The 21,494-nt window shown below is 47.3% G+C and overlaps 1 protein-coding gene across 2 annotated transcripts in view; it reads right to left on the bottom strand.

The window, feature by feature from the left end:
• Nucleotides 1-21,494, bottom strand: part of FOXN3 (forkhead box N3) — a 403,845-nt gene that overhangs the window by 294,211 nt on the left and 88,140 nt on the right. Inside the window, exon 1 of one of the 2 annotated variants that reach the window (XM_047080242.1) lies at nucleotides 655-727. The exons of the other annotated variant lie outside the window; for it this stretch is intronic. The gene's annotated coding sequence lies outside the window, so the exon portion shown is untranslated. Of the gene's footprint in view, nucleotides 1-654; nucleotides 728-21,494 lie in introns of those variants that run through there. 2 annotated transcript variants of the gene reach the window in all.

Genomic DNA, 21,494 nt, shown 5'->3' with positions numbered 1-21,494 from the left:
AAACTCAGTATAAATTGAACTACAACATACTCGAAAGCTCCTGCAATCATAACGTGCACACTGAAATCCATTAACCTAATACCTAGCCTGCTGTTCAAAAGAAGAAGTCTACCACGTAAACAAATACATATCTGAACACTTCTCCTAAATTACTGTACAATCCGCCTGCAAAGTCACACACTTACAAAGTCCATCATCTGCTTTTGGTTGCTCTCTAACCAACACGCAAGTCGTACCAGGCTACAATGTGGCAGCATAATATAAACACAGAACCAGCAAATGGTACAAAAGTAGCAGCAAATGTCAAAGACAAACCAGGGTCATCGCCGCGAGAAGGGAGATATTTACATAAGCATTCAGAAAAGACAATGGAGCCCCAAATTCCCTTTAGCTGCACACCTAATCAACCTCTCTGCTCCTCACCTGATCATTTTTATATAAAAGCAATTCCCACAATGATGCACGCAAAGACCTTAGTTGCCATAAACTCAGCAGCAGTTAAAGATTCTGTTGCACATTCGATTTGCTTTGAGACTCAGCTATTTTTCAAGCAAAGCTTTCAGTCCTTACCCAGCACTACCCCCCCCTCCAAAAAATTAGCTTCACTGACAATACCCTTCTTAAATCTGTCATCTGCCAAGGCCGTTTTCTTACCTTTGTAACTCACTCACATTTGTTTCATTTGATGATTCTCACCCAAGCAAGGACAATTGTTTGACTGAAATCTTGCAACTTTCAACTTTGCCCAGATTTTGCTGTCGTGAGGAAGGGGAACGTCGAAACCCCGGCACATTGCTCAGCTGAGCTAATATACATCTGAATCAGAGCTATATTTTAAATTCTTTTACACTTACTTAATATAGTGCGTGCTGCCTGTCCACTGATGCGATATCAGAAACCTGCAAGCTACTATTTCTGCAACTGTGTCACTGTAGATAGTCTGAAACATGTACGTAGCTGTTGCCATGGAAACAAACACAGCTAGGGTAGAGTGCCACGCTGTGTTAATTCCTTCACCCATGAACCCCAGGGGAATGCTAACATTCATCTTCTTTCTCCTTTAGTCTCACACCGCTTTAATATTTTTTAGCATTATCAAATGATGTACTAAATACATATGGTACACCTGAAAATACGGACAGCTGAAATGAGCTGTGTGCCAACCTAGCCTATTGGGTGCTGCTTAAGGTGCTACAGCAAACGCAATGGATCCTCTCACTAACTTCTCCCGGGAGAAATAGACAACTTTGTTTCTTTCTTTTAAAACAGTGTGGGTGGGACAAAAAGGTGACCATCCCGTCTCCCCAAAGAAGAAGTTATCGTGCGATGGCACCAGAATAAAGGCGCCATCAGAAATGTGCCTCAGCAGTTCTATGAAAGGCAGTGGAGGTCTTGCAAAGTTTCTGAAGTGGGTCCAAGCTAAGAGCTCTTCTTCCTTCTAACGAGAGCTGCTTAGCAGGCTGTAAATCCAATAGCTTTAATTAGGCAAAAGCATAAACCCTCAACAAGGGCTTCATCTGTCCCTGCTTGGTCTTTGTTCCCAAGCCCATGGAAGAAGGTATTAGAATGAGTGAATAACTAACAAGATGGAAATCTGCCATCGTTCAGGAGAAATGTGATTTTCCCGGAATCTGAACATTCTCGGTTTTGCTTCGAGTTCAAATCGGTGTCCTCATCAATTGCTTGGACCAGTGGCGAAAGGTTAAATATTCTTTTATTGCACCTACAAGGCAAAATGTACAGATATTGGCACATCGGGCCATCTTCCCATTATTCAAACCAGGACGCCGCTTTGAACGTTGGGGTTACTTATGGCAGTAGACAAAAAGTAAGCTGTTCGAAATCTTAATTACATCCTATCCCTTGGGCTAGTTAATAATATTCAATCTAGATGAAAATGGCCACACTTTAGATTTGCATGCTGATGTGCCTCACTTGAATACAATTTTCGCTCTAAACAATCAATTGTAGGCTTTAAAAGTGCAGATCCGTGACTCTGAGCTGGCCTCTTTTAAAGAAACCACTACCACTAAAGAAACCAAATAACCACTTTATTTGTGGGCATTATGGCAAAATCATCCTACAGAAGACAAGGAAAATGTTCCTATCATTTTCCCAAATTGAATCATTCGTGGCTTCATACTATGATAAGAATAATCAACTCATCCCGAAGATAAAGCAGAACAGAAAATAGATACAGACACCTTAGTGGTGAGAGAGATGTCACTTCTTAAAAGCATCTCAAGATGATGTTAGGGTCAGTACAAAGCCTGGCCTTTGAGTATTAGCAAGGCCGGTAGAGATTACCTTTTAACTAATCACGACCAGTACTTAACAAACTTAGCGAAAAGAGTCACCGCAATAAAAACAGTTGTTTCGTGGGGCGCCTGGGTGGCTCAGTCGGTTAGGCATCCGAGTTCAGCTCGGGTCATGATCTCGCAGTCCATGAGTTGGAGCCCCGCGTCGGGCTCTGGGCTGACAGCTCGGAGCCTGGAGCCTGCTTCGGGTTCTGTGTCTCCCTCTCTCTCTGCCCCTGCCCCACTCACTCTCTGTCTCTCAAAAATGAATAAATGTTTAAAATATATATACATTTAAAAAACACAGCTGTTCCTTACGTTTACTTTGCACTTCTAAGTGCATCTGTTGGGCTTTACCAAGCATTTTCACATAGGTCATCCCATTTGACTATGACAGGATTATACTTTCAATGGGTTGGGCAACCGTCACCATTCCCACCCCTCATCAGAGAGAACTGAGGTTCCCAAAGTCAGTGACTGGCCCAGGGTCCCACACTGAGTGGTAGAATCTTATCGTCTATTACCTGATCTAATAACGGTCTTTCCATGTGCCTCTGGGTGTGCTCACAAATGGTTGTAAAGGACTTAAAATAACTCAGTAACAATACTTATAAAGAAGGAGGTCTTGAAACACACAAACAAACAACTGGTTCTGTTTCTCTGGACTGCGACACGACCCCAAGGAAGTAATAAGCCATTCCAGACTTACAGCCACAGATAAACGAAAGTGGGTTTCATCGTGATTTGTGCCATTCACAACCCCCTGCCCACATTACCCTGGATATCAAGAATTAACTGCATTTGACCACGCTACAAATTTGGAGAAAGAGCACTGACTTCCTAGAAATGAATTTTTCCAGACCACTGACTTGTTCTAGTTTGGCCGGGGGTTGGGGGGTGTTCATGAAGAGCACAAGGTATCCTATGGGTAGTGTTCTGGAAGCCTGGGGATGCTCCAATTCAACAGTATGGTTTGGCTCTTTTTTTTTTTTTTTTTTTTAATGTTTTATTTATTTTTGAGACAGAGAGAGACAGAGCGTGAGCAGGGGAGGGGCAGAGAGAGAGCGAGACACAGAATCTGAAGCAGGCTCCGGGCTCCGAGCTGTCAGCACAGAGCCCGACGCGGGGCTCGAACTCACAAACCGTGGGATCATGACCTGAGCTGAAGTCAGGCACTTAACCGACTGAGCCACCCAGGCTCCCCTTGATGAAAACACTTCTAAATTGGAGTGTATAGGAAAACTGAGTGGGGCATGTACATAGCATGTAATTTAGCTTGTTATAAATATTTTTCATGACATGCCCGGCATCACGCACATTATGATACAGAGGTGCTCTCAGAAGCCGTAGGAGCATGGGCAGGCGGGGGAGGAGGTCACCCACACAGGAAAAGGCCCCACACTACTGTGATTTGCTAATCCCTATATTTACATTTTAATTCTCTTTGGCCTCTGCTGGCCCTCCTGGCTGTCAGGGCATCAGCTGGCCTCCTCACCACGCAAAGTGGCCTGGCTCGTACTATTCCCTCCCTGTTTGATTCACATCTAATATGCCAGGGGCTGGGAAACCAAATAAGAGAGTTGATTAGAATTTTGTCTGAAATAAGATGAATACAGGCCTGCGAGAGTGTCCCTGGGCACAAAAGTGTCAACTTTTGGATGCCATGGACTCCAGGTCAATTAGCCTAAAGCCAGTCACCTAATGAGCAATTTGCTTATAATCTGAACCCTTTTAGAGTGCTTTGTACACGGCAATGTCCTTTACTTCTTCGGCCACGTCTTTGGCCGATGATGAGGTTTATAAACTGAGCCTTCTCAGGGCACACCAAGCTTGTTTTTAAATTTAGTTTGTGTGCAATTTTAATTTTTAAATTAAATAATGTTTTGAGATACTAGCAATGAGTGCAAAAACGCTCAAAACGGAATTGAATTTCTGGTGAACTGATTATTAGGCAAATTAAGACCAGGAGAACTGGTCTTAAGGAAATTTTTACTTCTAATTTTAGGTTGTTTTTTTTTTTTTTTTAAGAATGCAAAAACCGTCCAAGGAAATGTGCAGTTCAATCAGGCAGAACGCACAAACTGACTTTCACATGCTACCTAAGTCTTTTTCCCTTATTGCACGGGACTCCGCACAGCCGAGTTTCCAGCCTCCGTGGAAGTAAGGAATTTTGTGTCCTTTGGCTTTGCTTCTGTCACCATGAATTTAACCTGTAGGCTGAGTCTCACTCAGAGCAGGGGTCACCTTCCCGCTCATCCGGGGGACTCCGATGTGTGTTTGAAAGTTGTAGCACAATGGCACAACACCATGATCTTTTGCATCAAATCCACGCACGGACCAAAGAAGCCTGAGAATCACTCAGCTGATAACCCAATTCTTTAAAAAAAAAAAAAAATTATGCTTATTTATTTTTGAGAGGGCGGGGAGGAGCAGAGAGAGAAGGAGAATCCGAAGCAGGCTCCAGGCTCTGAGCTGTCAGCACAGAGCCCGACGTGGGGCTCAAACTGATGAACCAGGAGATCATGACCTGAGCCAAAGTCGGTCGCTTAACTGACCGAGCCACCCAGGTGCCTCTGATAACCCAATACTTAATGCCAGGGGGCAAAAGGCCCAAGGTCAAGGTGTATCCAGTGTGACTGGCACGGGCAGCACGACTGCCATTCAAAAGGAGAGGCCAGGTGCCTTGCAACACTCTGTTCCAAGGCCCCTCTGAGAGGGAATCCAAAGACCAGGCTTGCCGTAAAGGCCAGAATTCACATTGACCTGAGAGATCTGGGACAAGCTGGTGGATGTGCTCCCATCAGGCACGATCAGGGCTGCAGAGTGGCACAGGACAGAAGTGGTCCCTGTGCCCCCCTAACATCCACGGCTCTGACACAGACACTGCCCCTCTGGGGAGAAGCCCCAAGCCACTTAACCACTCTGCAGAAAGCAAGAGCTCCCAACCGCGAGGCAGCCCGGCACGGAGCTTCAAGAGTGCCAACCAGATAGTAAGGGTCAGCTTCTTCCTCGACCAACCGTTCTGGCATCCGTCGTGCGGGTGGTGGGGAGTGGTGGGGGCCAGCTCCTGGAGAAACTGACCAGGAAGGCCTCACTTTTATGACGCTCCCATGGATGCTCAATGTTTGGGAAGGAAATCCTTCTGGGAACGGAAACGTCTCCTTTTCATTCTGAAGTTATCCTTGTGACATTTGCTTTCAAGGTCTCCAGTTGGGGACAGAGTAGCTAGGTGTCCCCAGCCGTGTACGAACTTGCTCTATCTCTACATGGAAGATAATCAATGAACTCAACAGATGTGCCCTCTACAGGGTGACGTCCACTCCGGGACTGGACACAGTGCCTAGCTAGCCACTGGGGAAGCTACAAAATACACTGTTTTCCTTTTTTAATCTGAGGAGGCAATGAATTACATACATGTGGTTTATCCTAATCCTCCCTACTTAAGAAAAATGAAGTTTTTAATACCGTAGGTCACTAGTAACGTACATAATCAGAATATAAACCACTTTTATACTGGAACATTTCGGGGTCTGTTTTAATGGGGATCAAATAAGACCATCGACTTACCTAAAAAGATGTTTGTTTATTTCCCAGCCTGAGACAGTAAACAATCTGATGGGGGCAGGGAGGGTGGGAGGCGGTGAGGCAGCAGGCACCGCGAAGGCAGGGACCCAGGATTCTTCCACCGTGTAGCTCTGTTGTTTCCCACCTCTGTATGGCAGCTCACTACCACCTCGTCCTGTCTCAGTCAGAAGCAGGAGGAAAGAAAACACGGAGGGCTTGAGCCTTTGTTTTAAAGGCAAAACCCACGGGCGCCTGGGTGGCGCAGTGAGTTAGGCGTCCCAACTCTTGATCTCGGCTCGGGTCATGAGCTTACCATTTGTGAGTTCGAGCCCCACATCAGGCTGTGCACTGACAGCACGGAGCTCGCTTGGGATTCTGTCTCTCACTCGCTCTCTGCCCCTCCCCTGCTCGTGCCCGCATGCGTGTACTCTCTCAAAATAAACAAGCATTTAAGAATAATATAAAATAAAATAAGATAGAATAGAATAGAATAGAATAAAAAATAAAATAAAATAAGATAAAATAAAATAAAATAAAATAAAATAAAATAAAATAAAATAAAATAAAATAAAATAAAATAAAACATAAGATAAAATAAAGGCAACACCCAGATGTCGTACTGGTAGCTACTGGTTTATCTGATAATCAGCCAGAACTTAGGCACTTAGCCATGGCCGACAGACAGTGTTCAGCTAAGGCTCCGGGGTTCTCCTACTGAAAGGCAATGGCTACTAGTAGATAAGTAGCAGTGTTTTAAAAATGCTAAATGCATTTGTGGATACGAAGATTTATAGTAAAAGTTGACGAACATGCGTGGGAATGATAAGCACCAAATCAAGATAGGGATTATGCGGGTCACGAGGGAGAGGGGAGGCCTGAGACTGGAGCATACGGTACGCAGGGACCCTGCAACTGTACCACCAACGTTTTATTTTTTAAATATTTGAAGCAAATGGGGCAGAATGTTCAGATCAGCCAAAGCTGCATAATGGACACATGGGTGCTTTTGATGTTTATATGTTAGAAATAAATCTAAATCAAAAGCTGCAAAACTATTAAATTTAGCATTATCTCTACAGCCCAACGGCAACTCAATTCACAATTAAATTATATTTCGCCAACTCTAAAATGCACATTTTTCTACATTTGAACTCTCTGAAATGAGTGCATCGAATTCTACCGGGCAGCATTTTGTCTTAGGGATACTTAAAATAATGTTTTCTTTTACAGTAAATGTTAACTTAGATGTGAAGATATGGAAGGCATAAATCACACTTCGTGGTGCATTTTAGTACGTTCGATGGTGGGGGTGGGGGAGGTTGCCACAAGAGGGCATCTCAAAGCTTACGAAGCTCTCAGAGCCCCGTACCTGGGTTCTCTCTGTCTGGCGGTTTTCTGACTTCCAAGCTAACATTCCTCCCAGTGCGAGTGCCTCTGATTGAGGTCATGCAAAACACACACATATGCAGACTAATCTTCTCTGCAACTGAGGAAAATGGAGCAGATAAAAGCCCTCCTTTATTAGTTCTAAAGTACTTGAGAGTCTTTTACCTGGGAAGTGACAAAAACATAAACGGCACCTGCAAATGAAATCCAACTCCAAATAGGAAGAAAACGGCGTCAGATAATTACTGAATCCAAAGTTTGGACAGGCTGAGCAGACACAGCTGCCTGAGATCAACGAAGGGTGCTCGATCCGCCCAAATCTAGGTCCACGCGCCTGGCCGGCAGAGGTGATGGGAAAGAACACCACGGTCCGTTCTCCTTTGATGTCTGTTACATGCTATTGTGAGGCTGCCTCGTAGGAAATTAGCTAAGAATACATCGGCAATATTGTTCCCTCAATATTAGCAAGATGCAAATGAGACAAAATGGGGGAAAAAACAATCCATACAGCTGGTTTATCAGAATGCAGAAAAATAAATCACCATTTCTATTTAAAAAAAAAAACATTTATGAAAGTTTTCTTCATTTCTCACATTCAGTTAGTATACAGTTGGCATTTTCAAAATTCAAACCTGATGTGGATTTGGAATTCAATGAAGCACATTGGAAGACATCTGAGCGAAAAAATACAAGTTCTAGCCATATGCTACTCGTGCATGAATTTGAATATTTGAAAGGTAATCTAGAAATGCGAGTGTTTCCAATTCTCCTTACCAACAACAGTAATTCATAGCAACCACACGTTTTATAGATTGAGCCACTTCACCATCTGAGAGACAACAGTAGGACAGACGGAGTCAGGGGCTGGGCTTCTGTCCCAGCCTGGCTAGTTATGAGTGTGCGATTTTCACAAGGTCACCACCGCTCTGAAGGTCGGCTTGGTCACTGCTCGGGGTGCCTCACTGGGCATATTAACACATTAAGGAGTTTGGAAAGTTTTCAAGTTTGGTTAACTAATGGATGAAAAACCGGAAGACCACTCACAATGGCTGCTTCCCAAAGACAAACCTGACACCATGACACAAGCTCTAATATCAAGCCCATTGGATTTTCTCCTTACTCCATGCTATTTATCTACATGGTCAGAAAGGAAATGACCCAGGGATTCAACCAGTAGCAGGGACTCTTCTCCTGGGTCTGGCAGGAGACCCCCTTGACTTGCGCCCTTGACCAGGACAACAGGAGCTCCCAGCCCCAGTTGGGAAGGTTCCCTGACAGCGCCCAGCTAGCCTTGTCCTCTTGTCCCTGGGCCAAGCCTCTAACTGGGTCACTCAGCCAACGAGTATACCAGCCAAGTGGTCATGTGGATCGCTAATCCACTCACGTGCACTTGGGAGACACAAACCCGCAGAAGACCCAATCTACGGCGTTATGCTCCCTCACTTTCCAAGCCTCACGTCAAGAATCCATCCCACGTGTTTGCAGGATGGCTACAATGCCATGGAGTGGTCCAAGCACTCAGCACTGTGATTCCTATGTACCTGGAGACGGGAAGTAGACGGCAAGACTTGTGACAGAAATAAGCCATCTTTTACCAACTTTTTGAGAAGTCGGGAGAACAAAAACAATAGCATCCTTCTGGATCTGTCCTGGCAATAATTCACGACGGCCTCATCCTTCAATCTGCTCCTAAAGTTTATGAAGACGGTGCTCTTCCAAGGGGCATTAGAGAGCGAGTCAAAGAGCCACAGTTTGGTGTGAGGACAGTGTTGGAGTGTCCATGACCACTTGGTCTAGCTGCCCGTGTCTCCACGCTGCTCCCCACTTCCCACCCCAATTCGAAGCCCCAGGTCTGGGGGAAATCTCTGAAGAGTGGCTTCGTATTGCTTGGGAGAGATGCTCTTCTTGGTATAAACTTTTTGTAAGACGATGCAATCCTGGCTGGTAGGACAGATAGTTACCACTTCCCCAGTCCCAGTGAGCCCATCTAGAGATCTGGCACCCTGAGCCCTTGGATCCAATCCACACTTAACCCAGGAGCTTCCAAACAATACATGAACTTCTCGCGAAGCACTTTCTTCCTCGACAGGCCTTCACGTATCCTAGAAAGCAAGGATGATCTCCACCCCGGACAGTGACATAGAACCAAAGCCAGAAGAGTGAAGGTCCGGAAAACACGCACGATCTGGGACTTAGCTCCCTCTGCAGTTTCTTCCAGGCTAGGCTGTGATGGTCTGATTTTCTCTCTGCAGTCTAAACTTCATCAGAGAGCCAGTGTGACCAAGGGTGCTTCAGTGGTTGCTATGAATGTTGTTTTGTTTGCTTGCTTGCTCTAATCTGTAGGTTGCCTAAGATTATTCAGCTAATAAAACAGCGTCCCTGAACCCACTTGCTTTAGGCAGCATGGACAGCAGCTGATTAAGTCGTCAGTCAAGGGAGCCCAGAAGGCCATCTAACGGCACAATGGCAAAGATCTGAAAACACCCAACCCCAGCAAGCACGGGGCTGATCTGGAATTCCAAGGTGGTAAGGTAAGACGCAGGGCCACTGGAGCGATCCGGTTCCCCCACCAATGGAAAATGGCAGTGACAAATGAAGCCTGCTTTCTACTACTGCCCTAAGCAGGCCAGAAAACACTTGAGAAACCGGAGAATTTGACCACATCCAGAAACCAACGTTCAATAATAACTCCCCAGTTGAGCAAGCGCTTGGCTGAAAAGGTCTCTCTATTTGGTTGTGAGCCATACATCAGCTTGCCTTAACTTTATTGTAAGGAGAAATCCAAAACCTATTCTGAAAGAGATCAACCCTAACTTTATTTAGGTCGCACCGCTGACATACACAAATAATGGGAAGTGTGTGACTAATTCCGAAACGGCCAAGAAAGGTCAATGTCTAGTTTGTTTGTTAACCCACGCTAATCCGTGAGGAACATTAATGGGCATTTGCCATTATCTGCCCATCAATGCTGCAGTCATTAAATGAACAGAAGTAGAGAGGATTTCACACTCATTAAAATTAAAAAAAAAAAAAAAAGTATGCTAGTACCTAGTGACTTGGGCCCGGAAATCACACATTTACGAACAGCTCTCGAAAGCATTTACATAATGAAGCTTCAGTAACCTGGCTGTGAAGTACAAATGATTATAACCCCATTTTATCAATAAGCAGCCTGATATCCAGGCACGTGAAGCGATTTGCCCGAAGTTCCTCAGAAGTTAATAATAGCCGAGCCAAAATTAGATTGCTGAGACGTGAGACTCGGTCCCCAGGCCCCGGGAGCCGGGTGGTGTCTCTCAGGAGGGCAGGCCCAGGAATGCTGCCGGATCCTAGCACGGACCGGCCAGCTCCACGCAAAACCAACGCTCCTCTGGAGAAGCGACACCTCCACGTACCCTCAAAGGCAACCAGCCTTCCTGCACCTGGAACCACTGGACCGAGAAGGGATCTGGCTAAACATGATGGGAATTTGGTCTGCAGATTAGCCAGCATGCCCAGGACTCTGCTCGAAGCACGCGCCCCCCGTCGGTAGGCTTTGGACATGTGTAGCACCCCCCCCCCCCCCCCGTTGAAAGGAAAGAGCATCTCTGCCGAAGGAAGGCATTCTAGAAATTCCACAACACCCAGACGACCAGCATCCTGACGCACCTCCCGCCCCCCTCAACCCCAGAGTGTGGTCCGATGAATAAGGGGGATGGGTGCTAAGAGGGGCGCACGCCTGGACAAGCACCTGGAAAAGCAGGAGTGGGGCTGGAGCAGGGAATGTCAGTGTCACGCCTGACTCCTCTTTCCGCAGAGGGAGAAGCTCAGGCCGACGGGCAGTGACGCGCCCGCCCCAGGTTGCCCGGATCCTCAGTGGACATATGCTTCACGCAGACTCCCCGGTTGCTGATGCCCAAAGCCACAGACAACTCTAGACTCGAATGTGTCCACGGATCACTCGCAGGCCCCATCAGAAGCAGGGGCTGACTCAGTAGGTCTGGGGTGGAACCCGAGACTCTACATTTCCCACCAACGCTCAGGGGACACCCACGCTGCCGGCCTGTGGACCACATGTTGAGTAGCAGGACCCAGAACAGCACACATTCTGTGGCCTTGTGACTTCAGGCCTCTCCCCAGCTCCAAATGATAGGCTCCGCACACGGCAAAAAAAAAAAAAAAAAAAAAATCAAGTGATCACTATCTATTGGGCTTTTTAAGGTATATGTCATATCACGTCCCTCGACGTGAGATGACATATCCTCGACATTCCCACTAGCCTTTATGTCGTCTGACATCCACTCCCACTGCCAACAACGACCCTGAGCTTCTCTGCTACTTCTCTCTCCCTTCCCTCACTCTGTTCCACCCACCCAGGCCTCCCTGGCTATTCATGGACCAGGCCAGGCCCCCTTCAGGACCTCACAGTTGCTGCACCTTCCACCTGAGGAACTCGTCCCCTACGGATCTACTTGCCATTATCCTTCAGCCCCTTGGGAGGGAAGCCTGTCCTGGCCAACTGGTTTAAAACTTTATTTAATGTTTATTTACTTTTGAGAGAGAGAGAGAGAGAGACAGTGCAAGCAGGGGAGGGACAGAGAGAGAGGGAGACACAGAATCCGAAGCAGGCTCCAGGCTCTGAGCTGTCAGCCCAGAGCCCGATGCGGGGCTCGAACCCACAGACGGTGAGATCACGGCCTGAGCGGAAGTCGGACGCTTCACCGACTGAGCCCCCCAGGCGCCCCCTGGCCATCTGGTTTAAAGTCACAGCCCCCGACCCCGCTTCATCCTTCTCTAGAGCCCTCACTACTCTGCAGAGTATACGTATCATTTATTTTGTTCATTGTCCTTTATCCCCTAGCATGTCAGCCCCAAGAAGGCGAGGTTTTGTCTGTTTTGCTCATTGCCATATCTATTCCAGTGTATGGCACATAATAGGCCCCTAAATATTTGTGGAATGAAGACAAAATTTAAATTTTAATACAAATGTTAAAGCACCAGCCACCATCCCTACGGACCTCAGTGATCACCTGCTTACATCTAATATGGTAGTTTCCAATCTGAAAAAACTACTTCAATATTTCAGAAAGATCCATTGTTAGACTGTAGGAGATATTTTTATCTTGTCAAGCAAGTACGGGCTTTGTGGAGGAAGGCAGCCCCCACGCCCTCCAGCTCTCATTCACCATTCAGCCCGGATTCCTCCTCCTTCCCCCTCATGGGACCCACTCAGACAAGAGGCAGATCAAAATTGACAAGCAGACCTCCCCATGAGAGGGGCTTCCCACGCAAACGGGGAGGATTTGAGAGGCGCTAGAAAGCAGGATGGGGGTTCCGCCTGGTGTGCGAGAGAGCCCGCAGGCTCGGAAAGTTAAGCGGCCGGTGAAGGGTCTCACTGCCATTTGGTGGTAGGGCTGGGACCAGAACCCAGGACGCCTAACTCTCAATCCTGCGCCCTCTGCTCCTCTTTAGAAACGGAATCTGGGATCTGGTCTGGGAACGGCTTCAGTTCCAAGACCCAGGACAGGAATCCCGGGGAAGTCTTGTGACATCCACAGAACCACTGGAAGTCAGATCTTGCCAGGGGCCAGGCCTGCATGTCCCCTGAAGGCTATCATCACGCAGGGAGGGCCGTGTGTCCAGGGTAAGCCCAGGACCCACGCTGCCCTGCACCTCCAATCATGGGGGAGCCCCGTGTGGGGGCGTAGGCAGCTCCCCCTAAACATCCAGAGGATCCACGGTCATCATCATGGTCACATTCAGAATGACAAGACATTTTTGGAGCTTGGAGGCTGTGACTCTGAAGTCACAGATTGAAATAGCGACCAAGTTCAATACCTCCTGCCTCTTCCCAAAGACCGTCCCACTCCCGTTCTATTCCGAATGCACATACCTGGCCAGAGCAGGCCCGGGTATTCCTTGACTCACATTCAGATCATCTCAGAGGCTGGGGGTTCTCGGAAGACCTGCTCCGTTTCTAATTCACATTATAACTCATATTATCTCACAGTCCTGTTTGCCCTGAAGCCTAGAGGCTACCCCCTAAAGGCGTTGGACCTAAACTAGCCCAGGTTTAAGGAGGTTTTGCAGTCCTAACGGTGCAGACTCTCTAGACACAGTAAGGATAGTCCACTGCTTTCTCAGAATGGCAAACCCCTGTTCTCCGCCATCTGCCTCCAGCGGAGAGCTGGTTCTTATGCCTGCATCCCTCCAGAGCAGGGCAGGAAACCATATTGAGGGTGGGTAGTATGATCGGCTGCTCAGAACTCTAGCAGAGGAAAGACTTCCTCTACCCTCTTAGGTTCTGTACCCGGGGCCTGTACATTAACGTGGGGCCTCCCTTCCTCTACCCTCTTAGGTTCCGCACCTGGGGCCTGTACATTAACCTGACAAGAGACAGACTAACAGGGGGAAAAGCACACAAATTTTCTGTGACAGTAATATTTTTATGTGGCACAGGGGGCTTCACAGAAAGAAGTGACAGCCCCAAGCGTTTGGATCCAGGCGTTTAGATACCATCTTAACAAAGAGGGATGCGTTGCGGAGACGTGACAAAGCAAAAGAGTAAGGGATTTGTGGGCAGTGACTAGGAGATATGTGGGGGAACTAATGTGGGAGAGAAGTGAGGTTTCTCTGTACAGGCTCATCTGAGCGTCGGCTCCCCATCTCCAGTGATAACTATGTTCTCCTCTTCCTGGTACAGGGAGGCCACCTTTCTCACCGGAAATGTATGCCCTTCTTTTAGGTAGAGACGGGGAGGGCAGAGAGCCCTTCCTGTCTCAGCTGTTTCTCAAGTGCCTTCAGCTCAGAATAACCAATATGCCAAAGTGGTAGGGTTGGGGACAGCATGTTCTGATCCCCTTCAGGGCTGTGAAGCAAGGGCTGTTGGGTGTCTTGGGGACAGACTTTCACATGTCAGAAGTAGTAGGAGTGAAATATCAGAAAGAAACTAAGCAGTTACAGTAGGGTTCCCGGAACCCTACTTCCCAGATACAGCTTCTACGCAGTCTAATGCTACCATTTTGAGTTTGCGGGGTTTTTTAATTTTACATATATACATATATATATTTGAGAGAGACAGCATGTGTACCTGTGCACATGTGTGCAAGCAGGAGAGGGCCAGAGGGGGCGGGAGAGAATCCCAAGCAGGCTCCGTGCTCGGTGTGGAGCCTGATGGGGGCTTGATCTCATAACCTGTGAGATCACGACCTGAGCCCAAATCAAGAGTTGGATGCTTGACTGAACCACCCAGGAGCCCCTGTTTATTTATTTCAAACCACATCCACTGTTACCCAACTATAACTATCTCCTACTCTGTCTTTCCCCCTTCTCTCTCATTCCCTCTCATACACACACACACACACACACACACACACACACACACACACACACCATCCCCTCCACTTAGGGAAGAGTTGGTAGCATTTCCAGATGAACCAGGAGGGAGGGGACATCGCTTTATCTTTGTTCCCTCCAGCTATTGTGGAAGGGTCACTGGAGAACCAGGTGATGATGCTGACAATGGAAGACACGATAATAACCAGCCAAGCCAGAACGGAGAAGATGCTAGAAAAAGAGAAAACCCACGAGTGAGGGGAAGAAGAGGGTGAAGCATGGGGAGAAGCTGTCCTAACAGCCGGGTAACCAAGCACTCCACTCCCATCCCACGGGGCTAGAGCCTCGGGGACAATGGAGCTGGACATTCTGCACCTCGCTGTGCTTTTCTGCCGCAGGTCTCAAAGGGAGCTGGCTATTGTAAATGGATTTGCCCTTGGCCTCTGCATCAATCAGACTTGAGTCCTTAACATCTGCCAGGGGAAGCTTATGGCTGTCCTCACCTCCTCCCTGGGGAGAACCTCTGTGTAAATCACATGCCCGGACAACAGCAATGTTACCTCAATTAAGTGCAATTAAACAGCCAAACAACGTTCCTTACCGCACAATCTTGGAGCTGGCCCCTTAAACCTTGGGCATGGACATCATCTGCTGTGACCAGACTTTACTGATAGGGAAACGGAGGCCCAAAGGGGTTGGTCAAGGTCACGTAAGCTGCTGGGAACAGAGCTTGCGCTGGTTGTCGGGACAGCCCTCTTTCCACTACTCACACTGCCTAGAACAACTACATTTAATTTTAGTTCATCACACATTCAGCTTGCGCTTTCGAGGAATTTTATAGTCCTCACTCCATCTGTGCATTTTGCCATTCTTGTAGCTTTCCCTTTATTCGGTGCTTCCCGTGGATCTATGTGTTGCGCTCTCCGTAAAAGAAGAGAGAGGTCCACGAGTTAAATCGATCGTCATCTGGCTGTCGTTTCGACAGTGTAGAGAGGCCAAAACATTCACAGCTGAGCGTACTCCATGTTACTCTGAAAAGCCAGTTCCAGATCGACGATCCACTTGGGGTAAGGGCAGAAAAAGATTTCTTCCAAGCTTTACCGCCACTAAGAATAAGGTCACCAATGTCAACGTACGACACACGCTGTCACTTACAGAGGTACTGGGTTTTCCTTTTCAGAAAGGCTTCAAGTACAGGGAAGCCTATTTAGGTTGAAACCAACCAGTCGGAACGTGGTCACGTGTGCATAACTGTTCAAACAACACACGTAATGAAAAGTTAAAGGTTCGGTTCTGAGGCTGCCCAGTCATGAACGCCCAGGGTGTCAAAGTGCAACAGGAACCATCCCTGCGGCCCTTGGTGCCTGAGGAGCACTTAAGGGGCCGTAAATGTGACAGCGTGGCTGCCCCGGGGACCCGGGAGCAGATGTGGGCATCTCTGTCACGTCATCGGTCAGAAGCCACCCCCCCTGGAAATGGGTTCTCAAAATGCCACTGGGCGTGAACGAATAAAAGAGCATCCCAATTGTCCAAATTAAGCACCCAACAGGTACAGATGAATAGCTGATTTCATCCACAAGTTGTGCGTCTCGGGGAAGGAGAGTACACAGCATTATTGTTTGTGGAGCACCTAACACAGAAGGGCATTTTATTTGTGTGCAGATACTGTGCGTACAGAGATGGCTATCTGTGCAGATAAATGCTTCAGGGGCTTTGAGCTTTAGGAAGATGGAATCTGGCTACAGTTTCTTCTCTCTCTACTCTCTGTGTTGCTTTAATCTTTTATACCCTTACAGAGGCCAGATGGAAATGGATGCTTCCGCTCTCCTAAGGTGTAGAAGTAAATAAGCAAATGAAATCTCAAGGATGAACACATGTTTAGTATTCTACATGCAGTAACTTGTCTTCCTGCTGTGACATACGTCCTGGCTCCTATGACGACAAGGCCACCGAGGACTCAGGAACGTAGAACGATATTTCGTGGCCTCCTACCGTACGCAAAGCTCTGTGCGAGGCACCAAGGATCAGGCTTCCGGTAGCTTTGTGAGGCAGACAACCTGCAGAAAAGACACTCTGTCCGGCCCTCCTAGTCTCGGCCCCAAACTGTTCGCCTCGACCTGTCCACAGACCCTGATCAGCTGTCTGTCCTCCACACTCTCTCTGGCACCGACTTTATCATTTCACCTCCCGACTGCGCTGGCTCTCGAGGATGAGGCACACTGGGCCACCACCAAGGCCTTCCTGAAACAGGACTGGAGTTCCAGACCCCGCGCTTCCTGTTCACGTGAGGACCAGGTCCTCCCCCGAGCAGGCACCCAACCAAATAGGTTAGGGTTCTCCACTCCCGGGGCAGGGCACAACTCTAACAAGGTGAAAGGTTAAAGAGATGCATGTCATTTTCACGCCTTTGCGGAGCGTGTGATCTCAGCAGGAGGGCAGACGCAACCACGTAAGTTGGCATGTTATCAAAGGAGTGATACAGAGGAGCCCAGAAGAGTAAAAAAACAAGAAATAAAAAATAAAAAAAATGGAGGCCAGGCAGGGAAAGTGCCATAAGGGATATGACCTTACACCAGTAGATGTCAGAGAAAAGAAAAGCATTCGTTCATTCATTCATTCATTCATTCAATAAACATGGTTTTACATTTACCATGTGAAATAAGGTATAGGCTCCTTTCAGCGACCTCCAGGTAATATGTCAATTGCAACTGTGCACACGGCCGTCTACACCACGCAGACAACTGCAGAAGGAGATGAAGAACCATTGTAGGAGCCTCTACTTTCTCCAGACACGGTCTCCTTCTCCTTTCAACTAGCCTCCCAAATCCCAAGATCAACAGGGTTAAGTCTGGGTGTTACACACATGAGCCAAAGATGACCCATGTTGGCTCCTGGGTTGTTTATTTCTTCACTGCACTCAGACCTGTTAGCCCAAAAGTCTGCTGGCGCCTAACTCAAATTCTTACACATCCCATTATTTTTTTAATAGCCCAAACAAGCAGATTTTTAGCTATTTACAGCCTGCCGGTTTTGCATACCTTACAAAACCACACCAAGCTGGGGCGCCTGGGTGGCACAGTCGGTTAAACGTCCGACTTCAGCCAGGTCACGATCTCGCGGTCCGTGAGTTCGAGCCCCGCGTCGGGCTCTGGGCTGATGGCTCGGAGCCTGGAGCCTGTTTCCGATTCTGTGTCTCCCTCTCTCTCTGCCCCTCCCCCGTTCATGCTCTGTCTCTCTCTGTCCCAAAAATAAATAAATGTTGAAAAAAAAAAAAAATTTAAAACCACACCAAGCATCTGCTAGCCAATGACAAGATACAACCTTGTGGTTATAAACCCCAAAGCCACCACTGCCCTTTGGAGCTTCCTGACAGAGACCAGCCCTGACACACTGGTGGACATCACCTAGCCACACGTGAGACCCTCTCCAGTTATCCTCTCCCCTGGAGTGACCCCCCCCCCTTCTGAAGAGGTAGGTACCCTCAACCCTCCCGCTACACTCTGTGGATGGACTCCTGTTCTTGGGGGCACCACCCCCTGCAGCCCCATGTCAACCTGCCTGAGTATTGCCCAACAAAGTTGCATATACTACTGCTACTCGTAGGCATATCGTCTTCCTTGATCAGTCCTGAGACCCCTCAAAGGCGCTACACCAGGTTGCCATATTTATAACCATGTCACCTTGTTCCCTGGCCTAGACTGATTGGAGGACTGGCACAAATCTGGCCCAAGCCTGGCCAATCACATTATCTTTCTCAGGAAGAGAGACTTGGGATTCAGAAAATGGAAAATGGCAAGTCAGACTCCCAGGTCTCCTTATAATATATTTTCCCCCATTCTGAGAAAACTAAGTTTGTTTGAAGGGGTCTCTGTGACGTGGTTTTTTTTTTTTTTTTAATTTTTTTTAATGTTTATTTATTTTGGGGAGAGAGAGAGAGAGGGAGGGAGGGAGAGAAAGAGAAAGAGAGAGAGCGTGTGCACAAGTGAAGGAGGAACAGAGAGAGGGAGACACAGAATCTGAAGCAGGTTCCAGGCTCTGAGCTGTCAACACAGAGCCCGATGAGGGGCCCGAACTCACAAATCGTGAGATCAGGACCGACTGAGCCACCCAGGCACTCCATGGGTCTCTGTGACTTGTAACAAAAACTTGTTAGATAACTGAAAAATATGGGGCACCTGGGTGGCTCAGTCGGTTAAGTGCCCAACTTCGGCTCAGGTCATGATCTCATGGTTCGGGGGTTCGAGCCCCATGTTGGGCTCTGTGCCGACAGCTCAGGGCCAGGAGCCTGCTTTGGATTCTGTGTCTCCCTCTCTCTCTGCCCCTCCCCCGTTCATGCTCGCTCTCTCTCTCTCTCTCTCTCTCTCAAAAATAAATAAACATTAAAGAAAAGAAGTTTAAAAATGGTGGTCAGCTTTGGAATGGAGGGCAAGGATGGCTCACAGAGCCTTAAAAAACAAAAACAAAAATAGAAATAGAAAGGCCCGGCATAGAGACAGATGACTTTCAATCACTGGCCATCAGGGAAGAGCTCATATAAGAAACAGGAATTGGAATGAATTCTTCACAAGCAGCCATTCACAGAGATGTGAACAAGCATGGTGGGGCTGCTCAAAGGGACGGTGGGCCAGCTGGAGGAAACGGTGAGGCTGGAGGAAGTAACTGAGGCCAGACAGCTCGGCTGGGAAGGCCTGTGGAATGCTCAGGCGGCCAGCCACAGGATGCCGGGATACCTGAAGGAAAACCGTGTTCTTCTTTCTCCAGAAGTTCTGAGGTGTCTGGGCCAATGCTGGGGTACAGCCCTAACTGTGCGGCTGAGGTGACACACTTCCATTCCTTCTGCCTCCCTTACCCTCAGGAAAGCTAGAAGACTATGGAGAAAGGGGTGTGAGATTTGCAAGGGCAGCTGGCTTCCAGAAGTACAGACGTATCACTGTCTGTGAGTGAGGAGACAGCCGTCCTAGGCAGCAGGGATCTGCTGAAGCTGTCTGAATGAGGCAGGGACGTGGAGGTTTATTTCATTAGGAAGTTCTGGCTGTAGGTGTTGAAGATCGTATGGAGGGGGAGAGCCGGGCACCGGAAAGTCAGGTATGAAGGGCTGTGAAGTCTGTCCTGAGAAAACGAGACCAATGGAATGGACACGAGAGCACATAACCTCTCAAGGAACAGCAGGAGTCAAGACTGGAACTGCCCAGGGTAGGAGGGAGGCAGCAATGCCTTCACGGAAGGGGGTGAAGCCGAGGGAGACGGAAGAACCTAGAACCAGCGACAGAACTGTCACAGTCCAGGAAAGAGGAGGGTTTTGCTTTTTGTAATAACGGAGTAGTTACTAACAGACCAATCCTCTAGAAAATAACAACTACCGACCTTAGATTTAAAACCCAAGTAGGGGCGCCTGGGTGGCGCAGTCGGTTAAGCGTCCGACTTCAGCCAGGTCACGATCTCCCGGTCCGGGAGTTCGAGCCCCGCGTCAGGCTCTGGGCTGATGGCTCCGAGCCTGGAGCCTGTTTCCGATTCTGTGTCTCCCTCTCTCTGCCTCTCCCCCGTTCATGCTCTGTCTCTCTCTCTGTCCCAAAAATAAATAAGTATTGAAAAAAAAAAAAAATTAAAAAAAAAAAAAAAAACCCAAGCAAATGAGCAAACAAACAAACAAAATTACCACCTGAATGCAGTAGAAAGCAAAAACTATAGGGGAGTCTACCCTTGAAAGAAGGGGAAGGCGATGGGTACACTTGGCGTTTTTTAAGACTTGTCACTAGTCAGGGCCACATGGGGCTCTTAAAACATGGATACAAACCCCACGTATTATCGGCTTGAAGAACCAGAAGGCAGAGTCCAGTACAAACACAGCAGATATAAAGTGAGGGGTGAAACCCCATGAAGGAGAGAGTCTGAGAAAGGGAAGCCCCAAGTCTCAGGTAAAAACTCTACCTTGATCTGCAGCTACCCATGTGGGGGGAAGATTACAAGCAGCCAAGCTAAGGCTAAACGAAATGTGGAGAGATTAGGCTACAGTCCACCACAAAAAAAGACAAGGGTTGGAATCAGAGTCAACTCAAGATAACTGCCTAATGACACAAGACAAGACAACTCAACATCTTTCAAGAATAACAGAACCCAGAGTCTCTACAATCTATCATTCATAACCTCCAGGTTATACTCCAAAATGTCTAGACATGTCAAGAAACAAAATATAGCTCGTACTCAAGAGAAAAGTCAAAAGCAATCAAAAAGACTGACCCCAAGATGACCCAGATGTTAGAATTAACCGATGAGGATTTTAAAAGCCTATTAAAACCATGCACGTGATACCTCAGCACAAAAATCAATACGCATGAAAAGCAAAATACACTCATAATGAACAGGAGCCAAATGAAAATTTAAAATTGGAAATTTAAAAATCTCCTGAATGGGCTTGAGAACAGAAGAGAATCTATGAACTCAAAGACAAAACAGACTTATTCCGTCTACAAAACAGAGAGAAAGAAAGACTGGAAAAAATGAGAACCTTGGGGACCTATGAGACTATCCATGGTTAGCAATTAAAGTCTAAGAAGGAGAAGAGAGAACAGGGAGATAAACAATGAGACACAAAGATTATCTGAAGATACAATTTCCTAAATTTGGTTCAAGATATAAATTTTTAGGTGTTGAGGGGAAGAAGATGGGTGAAATCGGTGAGAGATATTAAAGAGCACACTTACCACAATGAGCACTGAGTACAGAATTATTGAATAACTACATTGTACACCTGAAACTAATATAACACCGTATGTTCACTACACTGGTATTAAAATAAAACACATAACTTTAAAAAAGGCATACACTTTTTTTTTTTTAATTTTTTTTTCAACGTTTTTTATTTATTTTTGGGACAGAGAGAGGCAGAGCATGAACAGGGGAGGGGCAGAGAGAGAGGGAGACACAGAATCAGAA

The sequence above is a fragment of the Lynx rufus genome, unplaced genomic scaffold, assembly GCF_022079265.1.
Source record: "Lynx rufus isolate CCGP_SWC_20201006 ecotype Redwood Valley unplaced genomic scaffold, mLynRuf1.p SCAF_17, whole genome shotgun sequence".
In the NCBI taxonomy this organism is placed as follows: domain Eukaryota; kingdom Metazoa; phylum Chordata; class Mammalia; order Carnivora; family Felidae; genus Lynx; species Lynx rufus.
Note: the sequence above shows the minus strand (reverse complement) of the source record. Positions and strands in the feature narration are given on the sequence as shown.